Source organism: Mauremys reevesii, linkage group 14 (assembly GCF_016161935.1).
Source record: "Mauremys reevesii isolate NIE-2019 linkage group 14, ASM1616193v1, whole genome shotgun sequence".
In the NCBI taxonomy this organism is placed as follows: domain Eukaryota; kingdom Metazoa; phylum Chordata; order Testudines; family Geoemydidae; genus Mauremys; species Mauremys reevesii.
Genome location: NC_052636.1, coordinates 38,255,248 through 38,276,642, shown reverse-complemented (window position 1 = coordinate 38,276,642; position 21,395 = coordinate 38,255,248). Strand labels below are relative to the sequence as shown.

At 53.5% G+C, this 21,395-nt stretch overlaps 1 non-coding gene across 1 annotated transcript; it reads left to right on the top strand.

Moving 5' to 3' along the window:
- The first annotated feature begins 8,519 nt into the window (after positions 1 to 8,519).
- Positions 8,520 to 8,601, top strand: TRNAS-GCU. The gene has a single exon. It is a non-coding gene; the product is annotated as a tRNA-Ser (tRNA).
- Positions 8,602 to 21,395: the final 12,794 nt, after the last annotated feature.

The window sequence follows — 21,395 nt, the reverse complement described above, 5'->3', positions numbered from 1 at the left end:
TGCTGTGGCCGGAGCCGAGCCTGGCGGGCAGGAGCAGCGATTCACGCGGGGGCCCTGGCAGAGCCCCCAGCCCGAGCGGGGCGGGGCAGCCCCAGGGGAGCGGGGGGGGCTTTGCTGCTGATGGCCCCGCCCCCCACCGACCCCTGGGACTGTTTGGGGGGGCTCACTCAGCCCCCCAGGAGCGGGGGGGGAGCAGCGGAGCGGAGCCTGCCCAGCAAACAGCTGATCGCAGCTGCGCCAGGCCGCCCGGGGAAAAGCTCAGCGGAGGAGGCGCCACAAGCTGCCGGCAGCGGGTCATTCCCGGGGGGGCCGAGCACCCGCCTGCAGCCGCCGCAGCCTCCTCCCGGGCCCCACGGGAGGGGGCAGCCTCCCAGCCGGGCTCAGGGCATTGGGGTGCAGGGCTCCCCCTGCGCACGCCTGGGCCCGGGACACTCACACACACACTCTGCCCCGGGGCTCCCCTGGTGCCCAGAGACCAGGGGCGGCTCTAGAAAGTAGGCTGCCCCAAGCAGTGCGGAGCGCTGCGTCGCCCTTCCCCGGTCCCGCGGCGGGTCCCCTCTTCCCGCGGCTCCGGTTGAGCTCAACCGGAGCTGCGGGAAGACGGGACCCGCCGCAGTAATGCCTGCGGCAGGTCCGCTCGTTCCGGGCTCCGGTGGACCTGCCGCAGGCATGCCGGCGGGAGCTCAACCGGAGCCAAATGCCGCCCCCCCGGGAAACGGCCGCCCCAAGCGCCTGCTTGGCGCGCTGGGGTCTAGAGCCGCCCCTGCCAGAGACCGATCAACCCCCCGCCTGCCCCCCCGCCCTTCCCCGCCTGCAGCTCCGGCCTCTCCCCTCCCGCCCCGCCAGCCGCACCCAGGGGAGCCCCGGGCCCCAGGCTCTGTCCCCACCTGGAGCCCAGCGGGGCCGGGGGCAGCTCCTGCTGCAGCTGAGAACAGCGGCTCCGGCCCGGGCGGCTCCAGCGCTGCTGGCAGCACGTGGCCACCAGGGAGCAGCTGCTGGGCCCGGGCTCCTGCGTCACAATGTGCCAGAGCCCCGCCCCCAGGAGCTGCCCCGCCCCCGGGCTGTGCCAGAGCCCCGCCCCCAGGAGCTGCCCCGCCCCCGGGCTGTGCCAGAGCCCCGCCCCCAGGAGCTGCCCCGCCCCTCTGGGATTTGTTCTCCTGCCTCCTACTTCCCAGCACCCCCCACCCCCAGCTGCTCCCTTCCTGTGTCTGCAAACACCCCCCGGGCTGCAGCGCTCGCTGGGGCTGGCTCCAGTGGCTGAAGTTGCCTCCATCTTTGCTCACCTGGGGCGGGAGGGATGAAGAGAGGAGATGGGCCCAGGGTGTGAAAGCAGAATCAGGGGGCAGGGAAAGAAGGACTCTTTGGAAAGGTGGGTTTTTTGCGAGGGGGGGGGCAGGTGTGATCCAGATGGAGTCAGAAGAAGTTGGGCAGCAGAGGCTCAGGCAGATTGAGGGGAACCCCCTGGGTGTCCCAGTGTTGTCCAGGGATTGTACAGCACCTAGCACAATATGAGGTCCAAGAGCTGTAATTAGCTATTTTTACACCCAAGGCAAGAATATAAAATTGCGCCCCCCCCCGCTGTGCCACCCAGCCCCCTTGAAACACCCCCCCAGCACCACCCATCCCTGTGGAAACAAACCCTCCTTCCCCAGCGCCGCCCCAGAAACAGCTGTGGGCCAAAAGGAAGGTTTGGGGAGGGAGAAGAAATGGCCCCATAGGGTGACCAGATCTCACCATCACACCCCTCTTCACCCCTAGCCCCCTGCTGGCCTGCTGCCTCTCCTGCTAGTCAGTCCCCACCCACCACTCCCCTCCTTTCACCTCCTCCCTCCTGCCAGAAACCCCATGCCCGCCCCTAGAGCCCCTGCTGTCACTGCTCACTTCTGTGCCCACCTGCCATTTGCCCACCCGCTCGCCCACCCGCTCCCCACTTGCCCCCTCAACCCCCCAAGTATAAAGCCTCATTCAAAGACCCAGCAGTCAATCAGTGCAATACCAAAAATTAAACTACTGAAAATGGTGCCCCCCTCCAGCCACTGACGTTTTGGACTAGAAAGCTTTGCCCCAGACATCCCCTTCAGAAGACATCCCCAGACCGGCTGAGGGATACTGGTGTGACCTCACCTGGCAGCCCCCAAAGAAGGAATTGGGGAACTAAATGGACAGGGCCCTCTCTAGCTGAAGCCTGGCAAGGGAGGTACGTGGATCCCACTAGAATTTAAAATGAAAAGTGAGGAGGAGGCTCTGCTGGACCTGGGAGCTCTAGATACAGCACCAGGCACGTGGGAGGATTTCCACTCCTGAGCCGTGGAAACAGAAATTGACTTTTCCTTTCCAGATTTAGCTAATGTTCAGAAAGGGAATCTAGCACCTGCCTTCCAGATTTGAACACCTCAACATTCAGGAGGGCTCCAGCTCAGTTTGGGCAGCTGTTACTTCATTTCTCCCAAATCAAATATGCTGATCCACCGTCATTTGCTGTAGAAAAAGTAGGATAAAATTGAGCAAGAAATGCTTCCCAGTGGTTATTAGGACTGGAATTGCAATTTTCAACAGCCATTGCCTTTTTGTTTGTTTTTGTTTTATTTGTTTAAAAGGAAGACAGTGATATTGCATTGGCAAATTCCCCATAGAAACAAAGAGTGGAACAAAAGAATAATAAAGGCACCTCAACTTTTCCTCATGTATGGAGGACAGTCTTACAATATGCATCAGATCTCCTCCAATCACACAAGCTGAAAATTGTTCCACTTTACTGCAGCTCTGTAACCATATGGGAACCAGTCCTGTCTGTGTTCTGTGCACATCCAAAATCCCTGCTGAATGACCCACATGGGAGCAAGTTACCAGTGACCCAGGGCTGGGGTGGAAGAAGAGTGCAGGGGTATGTGTGTGTGGGGAGAGCCCAGGGCTGGGGTGGCAGGGGGGGTGTCGGTGGGGAGCAGGGGAAAGGGCGGAGCCAAGAGCTGGGGCAGCATGGAGTATGTGGGGGGGAGAGATCAGGTCTGGGGTGGCAGGGAGGTGCAGGGGGGAGCCCAGGGCTGGGGTGGGGGAAGCCAAACAATTTTTTTGCTTGGGATGGCAAAAAATCTAGAGCCGACCCTGCCTCCACGCACCGTGAGGTAGGTAGGAGCGGATCATTATTATCCCTACTCGAAAGAGGGAGAAGCTAAGGCTGAGAAAGGAGAATTGACTTGTCTGATGTCACACAGCCAGTCAGTGGCAGAGTTGGGAATAGGACCCAAGAGCCCTGATTTTCAAACTAACCATCGGATCTTGAATTTCAGACATTGAATGACCTGAATAAAGTGCTCTCAGAAGAGCTCCAGACCAACAACAGTGCACAGTAATTATTCAGCAAGTATTTGAGGAGAACTGCAATGTTAGAGAGAATCATGAACTGCTCAGAGACCATTAATGCAGAGAAGCAGCAAAATTCATCAAACATAGAACTGGTTCTGACTTATTTCCTTGGTATTGAAAGAGAACAAGGACCTAAGTCTCCTCCCTGTCAATAACCCCCTGCTCAGCCAATCAGGGTAGAGACTGAGGACGGGAGGCTGAGGGTTCTCACCAGAGAGCCCAAAGGATGGCCCAGGTCACTGGTGAGGATCACTGCCCGAGCACTATTTCAGCCCCACATTTTTGAGTGGACCTCCCACAGTGGGAGCTGCAGAGCACTGCCCACACACACACACACACACACACTCACGGTAGTGGAGAACAGGAGAAAGGACAAAAGAAGCAAGAGATGAAGAGAAAGGAGGGAGGCAGGGAGGAAAAGGTGAAACACAAAGGACAAACCCTAATGTCCCCAGTGATTCTAAGGGACAAAATCCCACCTGCGGAATAAAATTCTGCCTCCTTAAGCTCGTGTTTTCCATGCCTAGAATTCAACTGTCACCAGCTGGATCAGACTGAACAGGTTTCAAACTTCCAGGAGGCTCTTACCTTGTAAACAGGGACGGCTGTTTTCCAGTAAAATCACTAAAAGGGAAGGAGAAAACTTGAAAGAGGTTCCTCCTGGCGCTCACGTCCGTGAACCCGAATACTCTCTCAGTCCTCAGAGAGAGACCTGGAGAAGGAGACTTGCTGGAGCAAAGCCACAGGGGTCTCTGAGGTTTCCCTGGTCCCTCGCCCCTGTCCTGCCTGGCTGATGTCAGCATCTCTCTGTGAGGTCACCACCTCCCCACCACCTTGGACCAATAGGCTGAGGTCCTGCAAAAGGCCTTTGTGATGTCACTGCCACACCCCTCCCTCGCTGTGTTAATGTCCTGCCCCTGGCCAGGCACTTTGGAGGTTTGAGCTACTCCCTGGGGATCACCCCACTCAAGGAGCGTTCGTTCTAGGCAGCAAGCCGGCTAGACAGGAAAACATCAGATGCTGGTCCCAATGCTACACTCGGTTTTTCAGAAATTAGTTGACTTTATGGCCAGAAGAGACCATTAGAGCATCTAATCTGACCCCCTGTGTATCACAGGCCTCCTGTAGGACACAAGAGCTACTTTTGGGGCAAACACATTGCAGAAAGGCATCTAGTCTTCATGAAATGACATCAAGAGATGGAGAATCCACCACTTCCCTTGGTAGCTTGTTCCTGTGGTGAATCATCCTCGCTGTTGACTATTTGTGCCTTAGTTGTAATATGAATTTGTATCTTTTCACCTTCCAGCCACTGGGTCTTGTTATGCCTTTCTCTGCTCGATTCAAGAGCCCTTTAATACCCAATCCTTTCTCTCCATTAAGGCACTTCAACACTTCAATGAAGTCACCTTTCAATCTTCTTTTGAGAAGCTAAACAGGTTGAGCTCTTTCAATAGCTCCCTAGAAGGCATTTTTCTCCAGCCCTCAGAACATTTGGTGGATCTTTGCTGTCCCAAACTCTAATTTCACAACATCTTTTGCAAACGAGGACACCAAAACTGGAGGCAGTATTCCAGTATCAGTCTCACTGATGCCGTGTCACCTCCTGTGACGTTATTGACATAAACTGTAACTGTATAGATCACCATTGCAACCACTGTTCTATATTTGCAGCCAATATTGTATAAAGGTAGTTGTGTAAGGGGGTCTATGGAGAGGTTCTGATTGGCTGATTATAACGATGCTATCTCTAGATGTGTATCATTTTTGTAGTTGACGTTATGAATATTGGTTCTATGCTGCCTGTATTTCAAACTTGTGCTCTGCTTCTGGGAAACACCCCAGACAAGTTGGTGTCAGTTCTGCCTAGCTGGCTTGATGCAGGTTAGGCAAATGTGATAACCACTACACTACAGAAACTCCATTACAGTGCACTGCCCTGCCCTGCCCTGCCCTCAAATTCCCTGCACTTTGGTGGTGCTCACCCTGGCACACACCGAGGGGCGAACCTGGAGAAACTGGCAGCAGCTCTCTGATGGGTCAGCTGGAAGACCAGAGGACTGGAGCCAGGGATCAGGAAGTCGTCCTTACATCACCCTTGTGACTCTAGCTTGAAGGGGAGCTTCTTTTTCTTCCCCTTGCTGAGAAGCAGCAAGAGAAGAAAGAAAGGTTCAGTGGGCCAACTGAGTGCAAAAGCCAATGCTGCCTTTTCCTGCAGTGAAGCCCAAAATAAGGGACTTGCATTGAGTAAGGGCAGTGCTGGGCTTCCAGGAAAGAGCCCACTGCTGCAGGAAGAGGGATGAAATAGCCTGCTGAAACCTGGGATTGAACCAGGGACCTTTAGATCTTCAGTCTAATGCTCTCCCAAATGAGCTACTTCAGCCCCTGCAGGGGCCTTTTGGGGCTACTGCTTCTCACCTTGAAGTTTATTCTCCATAAACCATTGCTCCAGTCAATAATGGCCAATGCAAGACGGACATCGCTTGCTATTTTAGCACTTGGAAACGTCATCAACTAGTCTCTGGATCTCTTGAATGCTGCGCTTCAGTTCATGGGGGAAAGGTGAGAGAAGCGACCTTTGAACAAAGGGCCTGGGGTTAACATCCTAACGCTGTCTGTCTCCGACTGTAACACTATTTAATACCGGCCCACCCTGTGCTGGTGACAGTTCCATTTCTAGATGTTAGTACATTTCAGTTACTGTCAAAATTAAAAGTTTCTATATGCTTAAAAGAAATGATTTTTTTAATTTGCTTATATATGGCATGAATAAATACAGATTTACACATCCTAGCATGAACATTTATTGTCTTATATGATAGAGAAAATCATGCATCCAAACTGTGCATCAAAATCATGAAATGAGCTACAAATGCGATAAAAATAAGGAATTCAATGGTTTAACATATGGAGCGGGGCTGGGGGGCACTGAAGACACTTCTTGCCTGGGATGCCACTTGGTCTAGGGGAGGCCCTGTCAGGCAAAGCAGGAGCTAGTCTCACACGCCTATTTCCAGGCTGTAATCTGTGGGCGCCCTGCTCTGGGGGAGGGATCGTGGCAGCCCAGACTCAGGGCTGGAACAGGCCCCGGATTGAGGGGGTGGCTGTGGGTTTGCAGCGCTCTGATGTCTCCGACAATGTGTCTCTCCCAAAGCCTCAGATCTGCGTCCCCAGAAGGCTCCTGCGCTGCCTCCGCTCCTTTCACAGTCTATAGCAAGGAGCAGCAGCAAGGGTCAGGGATGAGCCATAGGCACTAGGTGGGTGGCAGAGGCTTCAGGAGGAAACCCAGCCCCCAGAGCAGAGGGGGATAGGAGGCTTTTTCTCTCTCCTTAGCCACGGGCTATAGCTCCGAGCTCTGTGAAATGCCTCCCCGCCCACAGCCTGGGGAAGGGAAGGAGTCCCAGGTTCTAGCTCAGGGAATGGAGTAACATTCAGGGGATGCAACTGGGCCTGGGCCAGCCCCATGGGGTGGGAGGAGGAGCCACCAAGCTCCACTCTTGGCTCCAGCCCCAGCTCTGGCCCCTGCCTCAGCCCCCTTACCCCTGTCTGTGTCCTTTCCCCCTTAGCTGCGGCCCCACTCCCAGCCACGACTTGGGGGGAGCATGGACAGGGGTGGGGGACATGACCCTGAAGTGTTTTGGGACCACGGATCTCAGTGGTGGGACAAGGGGGTTAAATCTTGGCAGAGACCCCAAAGGGCAGGTGTGGCTGCTGTCTGGCTGCCTGGGCCCAGACAATGGCCACAAATTCTGTCTCCTAGCAACCGATGGCCGGGGCGCACCTGCTGCAAGAGGCCAGCTGGCTGGGAGGAGTCGCAGAACAAAGAACGAGCTGGAGGCCAGCTGAGCAGGTTGCCAGGGAAACAGGACAGAGGACAGACGAGGGGCAAAGGGCCTGGCTGAGTCGGGCTGTTGGGAGCAAGGAGTCTGCTGGGTTGGGACTCGAGGAGAGCCCAGGCTCTGAGTTCGGGTCTCCCAAGATGGACGTTGCTGAATCTTCCTGCTTCCTGTGCAAACACAGAACTTTCCCAGGCTGGATCCCAGACCCCTAACAAACCTTCTGTTGTACAGCGCTGGCGGAGAGTCACTGGGGACTGTGGAAGTTGGGGGTGCAGGACTCCCCTTCGGGGGGGGGTGAGGCTTTCCCAGGTGTCCGATTCAGGTGGACTCACTGCAGGAAGCTCCTGGTGTGGACCAGGGGGGCTGAAAGGTCCAAGGTCAGTCCCAGGAGGGGCTGAAGCCAAGGAGGCTTCCCCAGTGAGAGCGTCCTGGGGTCACACTGAGGAGGCTCCTGCCTGGGTTTGACTCCGAGCTGTTCCAGAGCACGGAGCCTGTGTGCCCGTCACAGCCCCCCAGCATGTGACCTACAGGCTCCACTCTGGCAAAGCTCCCTGTCCCTAGGCTTTAGCATCACTAGCCCCTGCTTAGTGACTAGGGGTCAGTTTAGGGCAGCGGACCCCAAAATGTGGGGCGTGACTCCTAGGGGGACACAGAGGAAGATTGATGGGGGCACCTCAGGGCCTGAGCCAGCCCCCATGGAGGGCAGGGAGGGAGCCCCACTCTGTCCCAGCTCTTCCCCAATCCCACCCTCAGCCTGGGCCCCTGGCTCCTGGCCCGGCCTCGACCCCCTTACCCCTGTCCGCACCCCTCTCCCCAGCAAGCAACGGCCCCACTCCCAGCCCCAGTTCTCGACCGCGGCTTCCGAGGGGCCACAGCCATGGATACGAGGGCGCAGTGTGAAATGTTTGGGGCCCACTGGGTTAGGGTGACGTCCTCAATCACTTCTCTGCAGTCCAATGAAAGCGATTCCTCCCCCACCCACCCCTCCGTCAGGACGGCCTAGGTACGTTCTGCTGCCCTTCACTCGTACAGGGAGGAGAATAACATTTCATTGCACTCAATGCTAAAGTGATTTGCAACCCACCACCATCCCAAACTGGTCATTTTGGGGAAGTGGCCCCATCATGCTGCATAGCTAGGTAGAGTAGGGGTGTCTGTGCAAACACGGCCTGTTCCTGAAGTCTTCCCCCAGCTCCTCACTAGATGTAAGGGGGGAGCTCATTCAGCCCCTGCTTACGCTTCGTATTTAAAAACTCCTGAGTGGCCCTCTTTCTGCCAGCCTTAGATTTCTCCTCCTGTCCACTTCTTGCTAGCTCAGATGAGGTGGCTGAGTGGTTAAGGTGATAGACTGCTAATCCATTGTGCTCTGCACACATGGGTTCAAATCCCATCCTCAGCAGCTGCATTTAGTCTTCACCCTCCTTTATAGACAACCGTCTCCCCACTTTGGTACAATGACAGATCAAACAATGTTGCTTCTTGCAAACAAAAACCTTCTCAGAATCTCTCCCCCACCCCACCCCCTTTGCTTCAAATAAAATGTCTAAATACCAGATTTCTAAAACAATTCTCTAGTCTGGCATTTCTTAGTTTTTATCTCAAAAGGGAACAGCCTCATAATCTGCCCCAAACACCCTGGGACCTCCCCAAATAATTAACCTACCCAACCTGAGCAAGGCCACAACAGTGAACCAGAGCTAGTGCCTAGGCCAAGCTGTTCTGAAGGAGGCAACTCAACCATTTTCTCTCTGCTTCCCTTGGCAAAGTCTGACTGAGAAAACAGAATTCCCCAAACTGAAAATTTTCTGCTGAAAAACCACTACTAGTCTGTTTGGGGACTTTGGTTTGAATGTACTATTATTATTCTCTTCTGATTTCTGAATCAGTTTTGTCATCCAGGTGTATTTCCAGCTGTTGAGTTGTGGGGGAGAGAGGCTAACTCATAATGTCTCTACCCCCCCTTTCATAGTTTCTTCCAACTGGCTAGGAAGTACCTTTGCTAGGATGTGAGTCAAGCAGTGTCCATTGTCGCTATGCTATCTCGGAGAAGTCTGCATTGTACACGGCTCCTGGGATAGTGCTTGGGAGTGTGGATCCCTTTAATGGGCCAGCAGCGAGTCTGGCTCCTCCATTGTCACACCTGAAAGGCTGGTGGGGGGCATTTCCCAACCTCATCTCAGTAACACACACAGAGCAAAACTTCCCAGCCAATGCTACACACACAATCCAACACAATATTAATGTTCAACAGACCAAGACTTTTGAAATGACACCTCACCAGGCAGACTTTGTACAAACCGTATCATCATTATATGAGATTGGTGAATATGGGGCTTCCAGGGTGCTGCTTTGAGCACAGAGTGCCACACCTGGGCTGACATTGCAATGGAGACGTACCCTTAATGTCCATCTCTCCTGGGATAAAGATGGCAGCATGGCTGGCCTGGGTCATCTGACGTGGGCTCAGGAAGCTAAAGCTGAGAGGCTAAAAACTGTGGTGCAGATATTTCTGTTCACACTGAAGCCTGGGTTCGGAAACCCTCACCCCTCGTGGGGTCTCAGAGACTGGGCTCAAGCCCATCTGTCTGCACTGTCATTTTATAGTCTTGCAGCCCAAGCCCCATAACCCTGAGTCAGCTGACCCGGGCTTTGCGACAGGTGCCCTGGGTGTGTTAATCGCAGTGTAGACATAACATTAGGCTACGTCTCCAGTGCAATGAAACACCCACGACTGGCCCGTGTCACGTTAATCAGGGTCATGTGGCTTGGGCTGTAAAGTTGCAGTGTCCGTGTCTCGGCTCAGGCTCAGTCCCCTGCTCCAGGAGCCCAGAAGGTTGGGAGGGGGTTTAGCAAGTGGAAATGGTAAAACCGCAGGGGAGTATTACCCTGGACTCACGGCATTTCTCCATTGGTCTGTCTGCTCTGGGGCAGGGACAGAAACACGTCCTGCTGCTTTTCATCTCAGACTCGGTGCACAAAACAGGACTCAACCCTCGGCATAAACTAAACGAGCTGCCCACAGATTCTGGCAGCCACAATGAGTACTTGGTGTGAGAGCTCAGACCTGCCCCTGTCCCAGAGGGAGGGGCTTGTCTGTGAGGGGACTGGACCACTGACCTATCGGCTCCTAACTCCCAAACTTTCAGTAACTCTATCATCAGTGCTTGTGAGTGTAATTTAAACCATAAGAAAAACCACACTAGGCTAGACCGAAGGTCCATCTAGCTCTGAATCTTGTCTTCTGACAGTAGCCAATTCCAGGTGCCCCAAAAGCAACTCAGTAAGGTACCATTGGAACTTGAACCCAGGATCCCCTGTATACAAAACACTGGTTTTAGCCAGCTAAGCCATGGTGCCTACAGCTGCTGAAGGGATCATGTCTGCACACACCTGACTCTCTGCCAACCTCCATCTGGGCCTGACAAGCTTTGCTGGTGTTTGGATTCAGTAAAGCAGAGGAGCAGGTGAAGTTTTACTCCCAAGGTTCTTTGGACAGGTCTACACTACAAAATTAGATCGGTGTAACTACATTACTCAGGGGTGTGAAAAATTTACCTCCCTAAGCAATGCAGTTATATCAGCCTAACACCGGGGCAGATAGCGCTGGTCCAACAGGAGGCCTTCTCCCCTCAGAATAGCGTGGGGAGGGGCTGGGGTAGTGATGATGACGAGAAGAGGTGGCCCCTTGCTCATGCATGTGGGGAGGCTGGGAGTGATCGCTGGAAGCTCCTGGAAGTGGGGCCCATTGGTGCCCAGACCATGGCACTGCCCCCCCACCCTTCTCCTCTCTCTGAGGCCCCCCCTGTGCTCCCCCCTTGCTCCTATTTGGCCACTTCCCACCCCCGCTCTTCCTCTTTGGCTGAGGAAGGCTGAGCCACCTTTCGCTCACTCCTCTCCTCCCCCAAGGCCTTCCTGCCTGCTGCTCGTGCCTCTCCACCCCCTACCACACGGTCTGCCCACCAGCTGCCACCGCTCTGACCCATCCCTGCAACCCACCCTGCCCACCACCCACACCTCTCTGCCTCTCCCCTGAGACCTGCCCTGCCCACTGCCCCCACCTCCGAGACCTGCTCTGCCCACTGCTCGAACCTCTCTGCCCCTCCCGAGACCCACCCTGTCCACGTCTTTCTTCAGTCATCTGTTGTTATTCCATGAAGCATCAAGAATGGAATAAAAAGCTGAGTTTACTCCAGGGTGAGGCAACAAAGAAGCCACCAACCCCCCGGCATTGCTGCTTTAGTTAAAGTGTTTAGTTAAAACAGCTATTGAATGTCCTCCCTATGCCCCTTGTGTCACCAGAGCACATCCATGCTAGCAGTTCGTGGATGGCAACAGAGAGCAGTGCACTGTGGGCAACTATCCCACTGTGCAACTGGCTGCAGGGTGTTTTGGGAAGGGTTTGCAATGCCTCATGGACTGGTACAGCATCACATGATGCAGGTTTCTCTATCCCACCATTCCACGGGCATCTTACTAGATTGCCAGCTGCTTTTCAACTGCGGTGTGCGTGGCAGGATAGAGACTGTTTGTGTTCTGGGGAGAGACAGTGAGTGTGTTGGGGAAGAGTGAGTGTGTTGAGCTAGGTAGGAGCAGATCATTATTATCCCTACTTGAAAGAGGAGAAGCTACATCTGAGAAAGAAGAATTGACTTGTCTTAGGTCACACGGCCAGTCAGTGGCAGAGTTGGGAATAGGACCCAAGAGCCCTGATTTTCAAACTAACTATCGGATCTTGAATTTCAGACATTGAATGACCTGAATAAAATGCTCTCAGATGAGCTCCAGACCAACAACAATGCACAGGAATTATAATGCAAGTATTTAAGGAGAACTGCAATGTTAGAGAGAATCATGAACTGCTCAGAGACCATTAATGCAGAGAAGCAGCAAAAACCATCAAACACAGAACTGGTTCTGACTTATTTCCTTGGTCTTAAAAGAGACCAACAAGGACCTGAGTCTCCTCCTTGTCAATAACCCCCTGCTCAGCCAATCAGGGTAGAGACTGAGGCTGAAGGTTCTCACCAGAGAGCCCAAAGGATGGCCCAGGTCACTTGTGGGGAATCACTGCCCAAGCACTATTTCAGCCCCCCAGTTTTGGGTGGACCTCCCACAGTGGGAGCTGCAGAGCACTCCCACAACACAACCCCCTCTCTCCCAGTATTGGAAGAACAGGAGAAAGGACAAAAGAACCAAGAGACGGAGAGAAAGGGAGGGAGGAGGAGAAGGTGAAACAAAAGGACAAACCCTAATGTCCCCAGTGATTCTAAGGGACAAAAACCCAGGTGTGCAATAAAATTCTGCCTCCTTAAGCTGGTGTTTTCCATGCCTAGAATTCAACTCTCACCAGCTGGATCAGACTGAACAGCTTTCAAACCTCCAGGAGGCTCTTACCTTCTAAACAGGGAGGGCTGTTTTCTAGTAAAATCACTAAAAGGGAAGGAGAAAACTCGAAAGAGGTTCCTCCTGGCGCTCACGTCTATGAACCTGAATACTCTCTCAGTCCTCAAAGAGAGACCTGGAGAAGGAGACTTGCTGAAGCAAAGCCACAGGGTCTCTGAGGTTTCCCTGGCCCCTCGCCCTGTCCTGCCTGGCTGATGTCAGCATCTCTCTGTGAGGTCACCACCTCCCCACCACCTTGGACCAATAGGCTGAGGTCCCGCAAAGGCCTTTGTGATGTCACTGCCACACCCCTCCTTGCTGGGCTAATGTCCTGCCCTGGCCAGGCACTTTGGAGGTTTGAGCTACTCCCTGTGGATCACCCCACTCAAGGAGCGTTCGTTCTAGGCAGCAAGCCGGCTAGACAGGAAAACGTCAGACGCTGCTCCCAATGCTACACTCAGTTTTTCAGAAATTAGTCGACTTCATGGCCAGAAGAGACCATTAGAGCATCTAATCTGACCCCCTGCATATCACAGGCCTCCTGTAGGACACCATAGCTACTTTTGAGGCAAACACATTCCAGAAAGGCATCTAGTCTTCATTAAATGACATCAGGAGATGGCGAATCCACCACTTTCCTTGGTAGCTTGTTCCTGTGGTCAATCATCCTCGCTGTTGAATATTTGTGCCTTTGTTGTAATATGAATTTGTCTCTTTTCACCTTCCAGCCATTGGGTCTTGTTAGGCCTTTCTCTGCTCGATTAAAGAGGCCTTTAATACCCAATAATTTCTCTCCATTAAGGCACTTCAACACTTCAATGAAGTCACCTTTCAATCTTCTTTTGATCAGCTAAACAGGTTGAGCTCTTTCCATAGCTCCCTAGAAGGCATTTTTCTCCGGCCCTCAGAACATTTGGTGGCTCTTTGCTGCCCCAGCTCCAATTTCACAACATCTTTTTCACATGAGGACACCAAAACTGGAGGCAGTATTCCAGTATCAGTCTCACTGATGCCGTGTCACCTCTTGTAATGTTACTGACATAATCTGTAACTGTATAGATCACCGTTGCGACCACGGTTCTATATTTGCAGCCAATATTGTAGAAAGGTTGTCGTGTAAGAGGTCTATGGAGTAGTTCTGATTGGCTGATTATAATGATGCTATCTCTAGATGTGTATCATTTTTGTAGTTGACGTTATGATTATTGGCTCTATGCTGCCCGTATTTCAAACTTGTGCTCTGCTTCAGGGAACACCCCAGACAAGTTGGTGTCAGTTCTGCCTAGAACGAACGCTCCTTTAGTGGGGTGATCCACAGGGAGTAGCTCAAACCTCCAAAGTGCCTGGCCAGGGGCAGGACATTAGCCCAGCAAGGGAGGGTGTGGCAGTGACATCACAAAGGCCTTTGCAGGACCTCAGCCTATTGGTCCAAGGTGGTGGGAGGTGGTGACCTCACAGAGAGATGCTGACATCAGCCAGGCAGGACAGGGGCGAGGGGCCAGGAAACCTCAGAGACCCTGTGGCTTTGCTGCAGCAAGTCTCCTTATCCAGGTCTCTCTTTGAGGACTGAGGAGTATTCGGGTTCACGGATGTGAGCGCCAGGAGGAACCTTTTTAAGTTTTCTCCTTCCCTTTTAGTGATTTTAATAGAAAACAGCCGTCCCTGTTTAGAAGGTAAGAGCCTCCTCGAGGTTTGAAAGCTGTTCAGTCTGATCCAGCTGGTGAGAGTTGAATTCTAGGCATGGAAAACACAAGCTTAAGGAGGCCGAATTTTATTCTGAATTTTATTTGATCCCCACCAGCGACCTGGGCCATCCTTTGGGCTCTCTGGTGAGAACCCTCAGCCTCCCGTCCTCAGTCTCTACCCTGATTGGCTGAGCAGGGGGTTATTGACAGGGAGGAGACTCAGGTCCTTGTTGGTCTCTTTTAAGACCAAGGAAATAAGTCAGAACCAGTTCTATGTTTGATGAATTTTGCTGCTTCTCTACATTAATGGTCTCTGAGTTGTTCATGATTCTCTCTAACATTGCAGTTCTCCTCAAATACTTGCTGAATAATTCCTGTGCACTGTTGTTGGTCTGGAGCTCATCAGAGAGCACTTTATTCAGGTCATTCAATGTCTGAAATTCAAGGTTAGTTTGAAAATCAGGGCTCTTGGGTCCTATTCTCAACTCTGCCACTGACTGGCCGTGTGACCTCAGACAAGTCAATTCTCCTTTCTCAGCCTCAGCTTCTCCCTCTTTCAAATAGGGATAATAATGATCTTCTCCTACCTACCTCATGGTGGGTGAAGGATGGGGATCCATTGGAGAGTGTCACTAGGAGTAGTGCATAATATGAGGTGTCCTATCACGTTTACTCAGAGCAGATTATGACATAATAGAATAGCTGAAAATCTATTTTATTTGTATTTTTTTATTTTTAAATTGTTAAGAGCAGCAACGACTTAGCTCAGATTGAAGCATCTTATCTAATTTTTGAGATCGAAGTGTCTCCTCTTTGTGTGTGACGAGACAATCTAACACACTGTGACAAACAGGAGATGCTTTTGTTTTGCAACAAAATCTTTTTGCAAAGAATTTTCATCCCACTTGTTATGATTTCGAGAAACAAACTGGTTTAGTCTGAATGGGATTTTCTGACAGAAATGGTTTCAATGAAATTTCCCACCATCTCGATTCCTGGGCTCCATCGCTGCCTCTGGGGGTTTGCTGTTTGTTAGAACAGGAGTCGGAACTGGTGGCTTCTCTTTCTGGCTCTGCCACTGCCTTGCTGTGTAGGCCCTTGGGTAGGTCATTTCCCTTCTCTGGACCTCAGGCTCCTCCCCATCTATCCAATGGGAACAGGGACAATTCTCGAGCTCTGGGCAGTCATGAGTCTGAGTGAGATAAGGGGCGATAAAGCCCTCTGTGAAGGAGAAAGGGAGTTTCACGGTGTTTAGCACCAAGGAATTCTAAAGTTTGCTAAAATGTCTAGTCTGTGGAAACAAGAAATGGTCAGGCCCAAATTTTTAAACAACTGCCTTTTCTAAAGACCATTCAGGGATGTGAGTCTCTGTCTTTTCGGTACCTGGGGTTCTTTTCCAGCAGGAGAGAAGAGGTTCCTGCCTCCATTTTTGGGGCCTTAACAAACCAGGTGTTGTGCCCCAGTTCTCGTCTGAGATCCCTGAAAAAGAACATCTTCCCATCCATGAACAAGACAGGACCTATCTTTCAAAGGGGAACAAAGAGACCCCTGGGACTTGCAGACTAGCCAGCCTGACTTCCATAGCTGGAGAGATACTGGAATATATTCTTAAACACTCAGTTTGTCAGCAGCACCTACAGGAGAATTTGATTCTTAGGACGAGGGAGCATGGATTTGTCAAGAACAAATAATCCCAAACCCAGCCTCTTTCCTTCTTTGGCAGGGTTCTGGGCCTAGTGGAGGTGGGTAAACAGTAGATGGGATCTATCTTGGGGTTACTAAGGCTTTTGACACAGTCCCGCAGGACATTCTCACAAGCAAACCAGGGAAATGCGGTCCAGCTGCAATCAGTGTCATGTGGGTGCAGAGCTGGTTGAAAGCCCAGACTCCAAGGGCCCTTCTCCATGTTTGGCTGCCCAACGGAGAGGGGGCACCTCGTGGGTCCGGCAGGGATCAGTCCGGGGTCCGGTGCTATTCAATAGTTTCATGAATGATTTGGAAAATGGAGTGGAGAGCATGCTTCTAAAATGTGCAACTGACACCAAGCACTTTGGAGCTCAGGATTGGAATCCAAAACACCCTTAACAAATTGGAGACTTGGTCTTCTTGAGCCAAACCCCATGGCTGGGCCCCTCTCTAGACTGGGCTGAAGTGAAACCGCAGAGCCAGACACTCCTCCTGGGCAGCGCGCTCCGACCTTGAATGGTCAGATGCTGCTTAGCGCTGTCAGAGCAGCTTTGGCTGGAGGATTCTCCCAGCACGTTCCAATAGCGGGAAGGTACGAAATCCCCATTTGCCTGCTGGGGACGGAGCCCTAGAGGGGGGAGCAACTTGCCCAGAGTCCCCCAGGAAAAGGGACCGATAGGAAACCCAGCAATGGAACTCAGGAGTCCTGGGGGTGGGCTAGGGTGACCAGATGTCCCAATTTTATAGGGACAGTCCCAATTTTGGGGTCTTTTTCTTATCTAGGATCCTATTACCCCCCACTCCCTGTCCCGATTTTCCACACTCGCTGTCTGGTCACCCTCGGTTGCGCACGTGTGTGGGTCCCAGCTGCTCCCTGCCCCCCTCATTGAAGCAGGTGTGCAGGGTTCCTGCCCTGGGAACTGCAGGGCACCAGAGGGCATGGGGCTGGCTGGAGGCAGGGCAGGGGCTGACTGGAGGTAGGGTCTGGCTGCAGGCAGGGCAAGGGGTGCGGGGCTGGCTGGAGACGGGGTGGGTGGGGCTGGCTGGCTGCAGGCAGGGCAAGGGATGCGGGGCTGGCTGGAGACAGGGGTGTGTGGGGCTGGCTGGCTGCAGGCAGGACAAGGGATGCGGGGCTGGCTGGAGACAGGGGTGTGTGGGGCTGGCTGGCTTCAGGCAGGGACGCAGGGGGGGTGCATGAGGGGTTGGCAGGGCTGGAGACAGAGGAGTGCGTGGGGCTGGCTGGCTTCAGGCAGTGGGGTGCGGCAGGAGTTGGCTGGAGACAGGGCAGGGTGTGCACGGCTGTGGCGTGTGGGGGGCCTGGCTGGCTTTGGGCGGGGCCACAGGGAGGTGCGGCAGGAGTTAGCTGGAGACAGGGCAGGGGGTGTGGCAGGAGCTGGCTGTGGGCAGGGCAGGGAGGACGCGGCTGGTGCGGGCAGGGCAGAGGGTGCAGGGCTGGCTACAGGCAGGGCATGGGGTGCAGCGCTGGCTGCAGAGAGGGGCTGGCTGCGGCCAGGGCATGGGGTGCATGGCTGGCTGCAGGCAGGGCAGGGGGTGCGGGGCTAGCTGCAGGCAGGGCATGGGGTGCGGGGCTGGCTGGAGGCAGAGCGGGGGGGGTGCAGCAGGGGTTGGCTGGAGCCGGGGCATGCGGGGCTGGCTGGAGACAGGGGCTGCCTGCAGGGAGGGCAGGGGTGGAGGGCTCGCAGAAAATGTCCTGAGAGGTATTTTAAGGTGAAGATAACACCATGGTTACCAGTTGACTGGCACATCCCGGGTTAAAGAAAGGAAGGCACCTGGAGGTAATAGTCTGAAGTATTTGTGTTACCAACCCTGTCGCTGTCTGCAGGGGCGGCTCTACCTGTTTGGCCGCCCCAAGCAGTCATGCGCTGAGGCGCCAGTCGCGGGAGCAGCGGACCTCCCGCGGGCATGACTGCAGAGGGACCGCCGGTCGCGCGGCTCAGCTGGACCTCCCGCGGCTGCGGAGGGTTCGCGGGTCCGGCGGAGCTGCCGCAGTCATGCCTGCGGGAGGTCCAGCCAAGCCGCGGGACGAGCGCCCCCTCCGCAGTCATGCCTGCGGCAGGTCCGGTCGTCCCGGGCTCGGTGGACCTCCGCAGGCATGACTGCGGCAGGTCCGCCATCCAGCCTCCCGCCCCCCCCGGCAGCAGGGGACACCCCCTAGATTTTGACGCCCTAGGCACCAGCTTGTTTTGCTGGTGCCTAGAGCCGCCCCTGGCTGTCTGACCCCCCCTTCAGTGCAGAGCAGGTGTGTACGTTGCTGTGTGGAACGCACAGACTCCTGCAGAGCAGGGGCAGCTGTTTCCATGGCAGAGAGCCTGGCACTTAGGAGACTTTCTACACTTGCTGTTTTGAAGCAATTCAGTAAAATAACAGTGGAGCGACAATGTCCGGTCCAAAATTTCAGCCCCCCTGGTGCAAAAACACTATTTAGGATCTAAACAGGAGGCTTCCAGTGCTAGGACACCTGACCAGAGAGCTCAGTGGGGACGTAACAGCTGCTGACTCTGAGGGTCCTGGGCTAAATCCACTTGCAGGTGGAGGCATTTCGATGTATTTGGTCGATAATGAGGAAGGCGAAGATTTAATCACAGGTATTTTTAGTAAACGTCATGGACAGATCACGGGCAAAAACCAAACGCTCATTGCCCATGACCCAGCCATGACTTATACCATAAATACCCCTCATTGAGTCTTGGAGAGGGAGGCCCAGGGGGTCCGTGGCACCAGCTGTGGGCGCAGGGAGTCCAGGGGGCCCGTGGCACCATGTATGGGGGGAGAAGCCCCGGGGACCCACTGCCACTCCAGATGCTGCCAGGTGAGGGGAGCCCCAGAGGCCAGCCCTGCTCCGGCTACCTCTGGACAGGTGCCAGGAGCCACTGAGCTGTGGCTGCGCCTGCCACCCTTGGAACCACTGTTCAAGCTGTCCCCAGGCCAGCTGCTGGGGCAGCCACGGAGTCAGCCGCAGTGGCCACTGCAGAAGCCACAGAATCTATGACTTGTGCAGCCTCCGTGACACAGAGGGATCCCTAATAAAGAGACAAACCCCTCCCTGCTGTGACTGCAGTTCCTGGAAGGAAAGAGAAGAACAGAAAGTGAAGAGAGAAGGAAAGAGAGAGAGTCCCTGTCACCTCTCTCCCTGCTGCCTCCCCCTTGTATTCTGTAACCCCACCTCACTGGGTTCCCTGTGCTGGTGCCATGGGGGTGACACTACAGTTCTGGGGATTTGGGGGGAGGGGAAGGGGGCTCTTCTCTTCTCAACATTTCACACAAATTTGTCTTTGGGCTGAAATTTCTCCTGTGAGGCCTCTCAGACCTGGTCTACACTAAAAAGGGGGTTCGAATTAGGTGCATAAATTCAGCTACGTGAATAGCGTAGCTGAATTCGAAGTATCCTGATTCGAACTACTCACCCGTCCAGACGCGGCGGGGTCGAACTCCGCGGCTCCCTCATCGACTCCACCACCGCCGTTTGCAGTGGTGGAGTACCGGAGTCGACCGCGGCGCTTCCGGAGTTCGAACTATCGCGTCTAGATCAGACGTGATAGTTCGAACTCCGAGAAGTCGAACTCACCGCGTCGACCTGGACAGTAAGTGTAGACTAGCCCTCAGTCAGAGCTGTACCCCACCCCCTTCAGTGGAGGTGTGTGTAAATTGCAGAGTAGGCAGAGAAGTCGCCCATAAAGGCTCATATTGATCTGGTGACTGGCTCTGACCTGGGTCCCACGTCCTCTGACACAGGCTCATGTGCAGAACATGGGAGCTCTGGCTTGTCCTAAATGCTGTAGACTGTGAATTCCTGGGAAAGGGCAGGGGAGAGGGAGCAAGAGGAGAAAGGCAGAGACATTGGAGACGAGGAATTGGGGGGAGAAGGAGAGAACAGAGAGACAATAAATGATTGAAGCAGAACTGGTGTCCCAACTCCATCTTGCTCATCACAGGTGTTCAGAGAGATAGGAAGTTGCAGGTTTTCCAGTGTCAAGTCTGAACTTTGATTCTAACAATGTGCATTGAAATATCAAGGGGATCTCCACATACCTGATCTCTTCCCCCCTCCCCTTTTTTGTATTAATTTTTATTTTGACGTGTTTGGCTTAACCGTGATCGTCTCTTTCCCCACCTGTATTGCAACTTGGGGTTTATGTTTATTTTGCTTCCCTGTTGTTCATGTCATTATAATTGTAACAGCAAAGGAACCTGCAGGAGCAAAAACTGACTCAAAACTTCATTTCCCCACCATGCAGGAACATCCTACAAACAGCTCACGGAGCTGGAATCATAACACGCAAGGCCAGGGGATGGGAGATGCAGGTTTCCAAGTGTTCTGTCTTTCTCAGATGACATATTCCAGCCCCTGGTGTGCCTCCATCCTGTATGACCTGCTGGACTTCGACACATTTATTGTCTCATTCTTTAGATAATGTGATTGTAACACAATGTGACTGAAATTAAACCACTTCCAGACGAGAAAACAACAGAAGAGAAAAGCCATTATTGCATTGGCTGGGAATCAAACCCAGATCAACTGCTTGGAAGGCATCTATGCACACCACTATACCACCAATGGATCTGGCAGGAGTAGTTTTCCTGCAGGCTGTGTGTGCTGGCAGAGGGAGTGACACATGACCACAGAGTTAAAGAGCAGGGTGGATGGGCTGGAAGCTGCCTGACAGCTGGGAGCAGAGTTACCATCCCAGAGTGACTGAAAGGGGACAAAGGTGAAAACAGATCTCACTGGGAGCTGGCCCCACACCCGCCCCGCCCCTAGGAGAGGGGAACTGAAGCTCAACTTCAATCACAGAAAAATCTTCCCTGAGAAGGAAGGGGACAGCTTGTTTTAAAGACCAGGTTTGTGTTTGTTCCTGCTACATACGGAGGGGCTGGGTAGTGCTGATTCCAGCCCCCAGACTCTGGGAGGATAAGGAACAAATTCAGGCTGCCAGTGACTTGCAGGAGGGAGATGATCTTTTGACAGTGACGGACGCCTCGTCCTAAAGTCCTTTGTCTGCCCCCTTCTAGTGACTGTTTGGCACAGGAATGCAGCCCCCCACTCCTGGGTCTCTCCTGGGGAAATAATGTTTCTGTGCAAAATACCAAAGCTTTTAACAGAAAGGAAGAAAAGGAAATGGCCACATGATGGGACTAGGACATAAGGAATGAAACACAAGATGCTTCTCCCACGTGCATTGACTTTTAACCTTGTTTGTGGTGGTGCTGTATCCATGTTGGTCCCAGGGGTCCTCTGGGGCGCCAGGCATTGGCCACTTTCAGGAGAGTGGGCTAGATGAACTGGTCTGACTCAGTGTGGCTGTTCTTATGTTCTAACTGCTGGTTATGGAAGAGACGACCTTCCAGGCTACACAGAACTGAAGAAGTGTGTGGGGTTAGCTCCACAGCTTGTCTCTTTCACCAACAGAGGTTGGTCCTC